The following is a 6,713-nucleotide window of genomic DNA, read 5'->3' on the forward strand; positions in this document are numbered from 1 at the left end:
AGAGGGTTGGTTAATGGGCAGGAAACAGAGATTAGGAATAACGGGCCTTTTTCGGATTGGCAGGGTGTAACTAGAATTAGTGCTTGGGCCTCAGATATTTACAATCTATCGCAATGATTATTAGATGAGGAGAATTAATGTAGTGCATCCAATTTTGCTTTGGAAACAAAGTAATTTGTGAGGATGACGCAAACAGGCTGCAAAAGGATATAGACAGGTTGACTGGGCAAGAGCATGGTAGATGGAATATAATGTAGAGACGTGTGAAATTATCCACTTGGTAGGAAAAATGGAAACGCAAAATGTTTTTATCTGGTCAGAGATTGGGAAATATTGTTATTCGCAGGGATATGGGAATCCTTGTAAAAGTGTCACAGAAATTTACACTGAAGAGGCAGAAAGCAATTTGGGAAAGCAAATGGTATGTTATCCTTTATTACAAAAGTACGAGTAAAGAAGTGTTACTGCAATTATACAGGGCCTCCATGAGACCAAACCAGGCGTACTGTGTGCAGTTTACGTTCTCCTTACCTAAGGATGGATATACTTGCCTTAGATAGATTGCAATGAAGGTTTGATAGACTGATTGCTGAGACAGAGGACTGTCCTATCCCAGATTGAGTAGACTAGGCTTATATTCCCTAGAGTATAGAAGAATGAGAGGTGATCTCATTGAAACGTATATAATTCTCAAGGGGTTTGACAGGGTAGTTGCTGGGACGATGTTTCCCCTGGCTGGGGAATCAAGAACTAGACGTCACAGTCTCAGAGTAAGTGGTCTTCCATTTCTTTACTGAAAGTGTTGTAAATCTTTGGAATGCTTTATCACAGTGGGCCGTGAGTGCTCGGTCGTTGAATATATTCAAGACAGAGATCGATAGAGTTTTTGGACATTAAGGGAATCATGGGATATGGGGATCCTGCAGGAAGGTGGAGTTGAGATAGAAGACCAGCCATGATCTTATTGAATGGCAGAGCAGTATCGAAGGGCCGAATGGCCGACTCCTGCTCCTATTTCTTATGTTGTTACTTTTATCCCCCAGTACGTGCATCACTCGTGCTGCAAAACTGGTCAGAACATATGTCCCAGCAATACCGCCAGTGCTGCAAAAGCAGTCATCACCAGTACTGCAGTGGTTGGGTCACCATCAGTGCAACAAGAGTAGGGCCTCGAAAACGCATAGAATCAGCTGTAGCAGTGGAAGAGCAATGTCACATCTGGTGTAACTGTATGGTATCTAGTAAAAGAGGTGCATGGTCACATCTAGTGTATGTAAAGTGGTACCACTAGTACATGAGAAGCAGGGTCGCCGGTGGTGTAAGTGTAGTTAAAGATGAGTATAAATGTAGGGTTCCCTCAAATACCAGAGGAGGGCGGTCGGTTCTTGTTTAAATGTAGCCTGCCACAATTACCAGAAGAGTACTATCACTACAAGTTTAAGTGCAGGGTGCCACTCGTATTGAAGGAGCACGCTCGCCTCTAGTATAAGTGTTTCTGTACTACAACTACAGGAGGAACACCGTTAATGTTAATGCTGCAGGACTGGGTTCATCAACAACATTGCAAGATTTGGTGCACAGCCTGTTCTGAAGGAGTTGGAGCACTAGGATTGAATCAAGCGCAGGATTAGCATGCGTATTGCAAGGGGAGCTGCCTTCACTACTCCTGTGGCAATAGGGTCAGCAGCAGTACCGGGAGATTTTACTTTCTACCTGAAAATTTTCAATAACAATTTCAAACATTTCTGTTAATTTGACGTATCAGGCAAAAAAAAACTTGCCTGAGTCTATTTGTTAAATGACTGTAACTAATGCTAATTATAATTTCACCTGATTGACTCCTTGGAGGATTGATGTGTGAATAAATATATGTTCCCTTCCATTGCCTGAGCCGTGCGCCAGTCTGAGTCCTTTAGCTCCGACAGAATTCAGATATTCTCAGAGAAAATGGGCCGCCCATCTATTCTGCTGATAAAAGAGATTTACTACCCAATTCTCGCTGCCGTCGGTGTCCCCGGTGAGCCACTGTAATCTGTTTGTTGTTAATCGATATTACCGGCATCCCTGGTCAAACAGCCTGCTGTTAAGGGAACACGTTTTTCGGATTTTAGCACAGTCGGTAATGACTGCAATCAACTCGTGAACCGTCTGCCCACACTTTCTGCGTTCACCTTAATCTGGTAATGTTGCTGTTGTTACAATGCTCTTTGAAGCTCCAACACAAGAATTTTTAACGGAGTTTCGAACCATTTTGTCACCCCCTGCAGCAGCCCATTAAAATGTGTGGGTGGGTTTCCGAGGTAATGCCTCCTACACTAATCCTGTTCTCACACTGCTCCGTTTTGGTAGTCACACTGAATGGAGTTAAATGTTCTAAACAGGAATCTCCATATATATTTCAATTAGACACTGGAATATTATTTTTCTCCTCTCTCTTACAGCGAACTTGGTGACAATGGTGATTCCCTCCCGAGGAAACTGTGGCCTTTCCAAGTGTATCTCTGTCTACATGGTAGCCATGGCAACAGCAGATCTACTGGTCATGATCTTCAATGTAATAGTATATTATATTTTCAGTTATCATTTCCCACTTTCATTCCTGTCCCACACTCCCGTGTGTAAGTTCAATCTATGCATGACTGCTGTCACACTCGATTTATCTGTTTGGTTCATCGTGAGCTTCACATTTGACCGATTTGTAGTTATCTGCTGCCAGAAGTTTAAAGCAAAGTATTGCAGCGGGAGAACTGCGGCCGCGGTTATAATAACATTCTCGGTCCTAATATTTTTAAAGGACATCCCCGTTTTGTTTGCATATGAACCTCAGCAAATAATGAACAAGGCGCAGTGGGGCTGCCGGTCCAATGGAGCATTCTTTTCCTCATCTCTAGGTATAGCATACATCTGGTTTCACAGCGCCTGGGTTGTTTGGCTTCCTTTTACTTTAATCGCCTTGTTTAATTCTTTGACCGTCAGAAGTATTTTAGCAGCCAGCAGAGCCCGCAAGGGACTCCGGGGTCACACGAGTGAGAATCACAGCGATACGGAGTTGAATAACCGAAGAAAATCCATCATTTTACTCTTCACTATATCGGGCAGTTTTATATTGCTCTGGCTAACAAATGCCGTGAGTTTTGTAACGACCAGACTGACAAACACCACTTATTACCGAGGTGACCGCACAGAGCCTGGATATATTGCCACAGAAACCGGAGCCATGCTGAAGTATTTGTGTTCCTGTCCAAACACGTGTATTTATGCAGCGACCCAGAGGAAATTCAGAGAACAGCTGAAGAATGTGGTGACATCTCCCTGGAAAATCATTCTGAGATTATTTAGAAAATGTGGATCAAATGAATCAACACAAACGAAAGCTTTCTCGTAACTGAAGCTCATTTTCAACTCCTTTTCCACCATAGAACACACTTCTTTCTGGTAATGTGAAAAATGGGAGATTCCTTGTGTAAATATTTCTTCCATTTTGTAGCATGCGTTTGATGTCTGTACTGCTTTCTTTTTCACGCATTTTTCGCTGAGCGAACGTAACCTATTCCTGCAAATTTATCATATTTCAAGTTCAGGAAACAAAGATAACAATGATGAGGATCAGCAGTGGAGTCGGTCATTTGGGAAACAGAGGAATCCACCTTACACTGCAGGTACTGGGATCGGGCGCGCCACCTTAAAATCATCAATAAAGTATAATTTGATGTCAAAACAAACAAAGGTGTTGCGATCGTCGATATTGGTAACTTTCCTGGCAGATTGATGAGAATATTGCAGGCGCGGATCTCTCTGTCAAACACGATTCCCCATTGGCAAATGGAGCGGGCTCTTGTCACGTGATCTGTGTTCGAATGGAGGAAATGGCTCATCGATGTAACCTTTCATCTCTTTTGTCCCAGATACTGACTTTAAATCTCGATTGTGCCTGGACTGGTGTCTCTCACTCAGCACAAAGATGCAGTCTGCTAGTGTTTTGTGCTGTCGACAAAAAGCATCATGTGTAATATTATTGATAATCTGTTTCAATCAGTCTCCCAAACAAAATAGTAAAGGAATTTAAAATGAATGATTTTTCATAAAGTTATTAGCTATTACATGTGATGCAACGTATCTGTAAAAAAAAAAGCTGCCAAAAATTCAGATGACAAAATCGATATTAAGTATTCTGCTTTTGGCTGAACATTTGCAGACGGTCAGAGAAAATCTTTAGTAATTACCGTTTATTATGCGGTTACAGATTGTTCCAAATTATAATTGAAAATTACCAGCAAATTTGAATCAGTTACAAATTGTTCATCGGTGATCCCGCCTGATTGTGAGAGAGCCGTCAAGGATTGGAAGAATGCTCCCAATGGGAAGGAGCTGAAGGGTGTGGATGAATAGTGAGTGATAGGGATCCAAATACTCAATTCCAAGAAAGCACTTTTGCGGGTAGGTAATTCCATGATAAAGCCAACAGGAATTTGATGTTTTGTAGACATGGGCAAAGATCATTAGAATAAACAAGTGATGATGAATCTTTACACAATACTGGTATGGCCACCGTTAGAACACCAGGTACAGCTTCGGTCCCTCGTTGTGGAAAGGACATTAACTCCACTTAGAGCGGGCAGTGTAGATACACCAGGGTAGTGCCATGGATCAGAAATCTACTGGTGATGAGGGACAAGATGTTACGACTATTTGAACTGGAGTAGCGAAAGATAAGAGGGAATACAATCGAGGATTTAACAATTATGAAGAGTTTTGGCAGAGTGAAGAGGAAGGGATCATTCTATCTAGTTTGGCAGTTAGAAATAAAGGCTGATCGACTTGAAATGGTCACACGGAATGAGCAGAGAGGGTAGCAGGAACTTCTGTATGGAAAAAGTTGCTGGAACATGGAATGTTTTGCCTCAGGGAATAGTAAAGGGAAATTAGATTAATATTGAAGCAGTGAAAAAAATGTCTGTGGATAGAGAGGAAGACAGTGTGGAAAGTATTTGATTTTTGTTTCAAATGATCCAGTTCAGAGAGAATGGGTCACATGACCTATCACACCCAGTAAATTTCTATGGTGTTATTATGTTACTATGTTGGAATCATTTTCATTGCTTTTAATTCTAAGATACCCTCATCCCCGTTGTGATTCTATTATACAAAACATTCAAAATAAATTGGTAACAAGGAAGATTCCAGAGGTTCAATAGTCGCCCATCCCTTACAGGTTTCCCTTTGTCGATAAACAACTTTCATTTTGTAATTAGCTCTCTGTACAGTGCCAGATGTCCCACCCGTCCCATAATCCCTCACCGTTTGCAGATGTGTAACCTTGTCCGCTGCTTCGTTAAAATCCGACTGTGTTATTCCAACTGCATTTCCCCAGCCCTACAGGCCAGTGATGTGTTTCAGAAACTCCAGCAGGTTAGTTAACGATGGTACATCATCCCTTAAACCAATATATTCCCCTTAACATTGCTCCTCTCACAGGTGCTCACCCATTGGACCTCTCCTGGCCTTATTTTATAAACTGAGATTATTTCAGTCGCTGTTGGATCCTCAGGAATCTTCTCTAATTGAGGAAACTTGCAGCAGTGTCAGTAAACCTTCACTCCTGTCAGTTCCCATTCCTTTAATTCGCGATCTCTGAGTCCCTGAATTCCAGAATCCCATATTATGTGGTTGAGCACTGTAACTACATTTTTAAAAAATCATTCTGCGCTGCCGCACTTGCATAGCACTCCTTCAAAGATTCCCTTGTGTTCTGCTGCTAATATTTGCTTATCCTTACTATCTATCTACTAGATTTCATGGATTATTAAAACGCTTTATTAATCGTTAATATTTTTCCCTGAATAATGTCTTGGACCTACATTGTTTCTTATTATCTTTTAATTACATTCTCACGGCACTATCTTAACCACTTTGTGCTTGTCTATCTGACTGCTGGGATCTCCCAGGCCTGCACCACTGCCGGAGTCTCACACGCATAAAGGACGGATTATTGTACAATTATGGAGGCCCTTCCTCAGCTTTCATTCAAATAACATTATGGGCTGAAGATCACGGTCAACACAAGCAGTATGGAATAAGAAAGCACATAAGGAGATCATGTGGCCTGTCGTGCCTCTCCCGGCTCTTTGAAATAGGAATCCAATTAGTCCAAACGCACTGCTCTTCCCCACTGCCCAGCAACCCATTCCTTTTCAAGGATATATCCAATTCCCTTTTTTTTACAAAGATGTCACCAGTGGCTCTATGGTAGCACTCTCACCTCTGCATCAGATGGCAATGTGTTAAAGTCCCGCTCCAAAGATTTGAACACAATATACATGCTGGCATCTCAATGCACTACTGAGTGTGTGCTGCACTGTCGGAGATGCCATCTTTTGGATGGGACATTAACCCGAGGCCCCGTCTACCCTCTCAGGTGGACCTAAAAGATCGCACAACAATATTTCGAGGAAGCACAGGGGAGGTTTCCACAATGTCCTGGACAATATTCATCCCTCAACAAGCATCACTAAAACAGATTACCTGGTCATTATCTCATGGTTATTTATTAAAGCTGGCTGTGCAAAAGTTGACTGTCTCGCTTCCTACATTACAACAGTGTCCACACTTCAAAAGACCTTAATTCGCTGTAAAGCGTTTTAGGACGTCTTGGGGTCGTGAAAGGAGCTGTATACATGCAATATTCCTTTTTAATTATCGAATCTGCTTCCATT

At 42.0% G+C, this 6,713-nt stretch overlaps 1 pseudogene; it reads left to right on the top strand.

The window, feature by feature from the left end:
* The first annotated feature begins 302 nt into the window (after positions 1 to 302).
* Positions 303 to 3,385, top strand: LOC147092651 (uncharacterized; annotated as a pseudogene).
* The last annotated feature ends 3,328 nt before the right edge of the window (positions 3,386 to 6,713 follow it).

Source organism: Somniosus microcephalus, unplaced genomic scaffold, assembly GCF_052327205.1.
Source record: "Somniosus microcephalus isolate GS21.2 unplaced genomic scaffold, FLI_Smic_1.0 unresolved_chr2, whole genome shotgun sequence".
Classification (NCBI taxonomy): domain Eukaryota; kingdom Metazoa; phylum Chordata; class Chondrichthyes; order Squaliformes; family Somniosidae; genus Somniosus; species Somniosus microcephalus.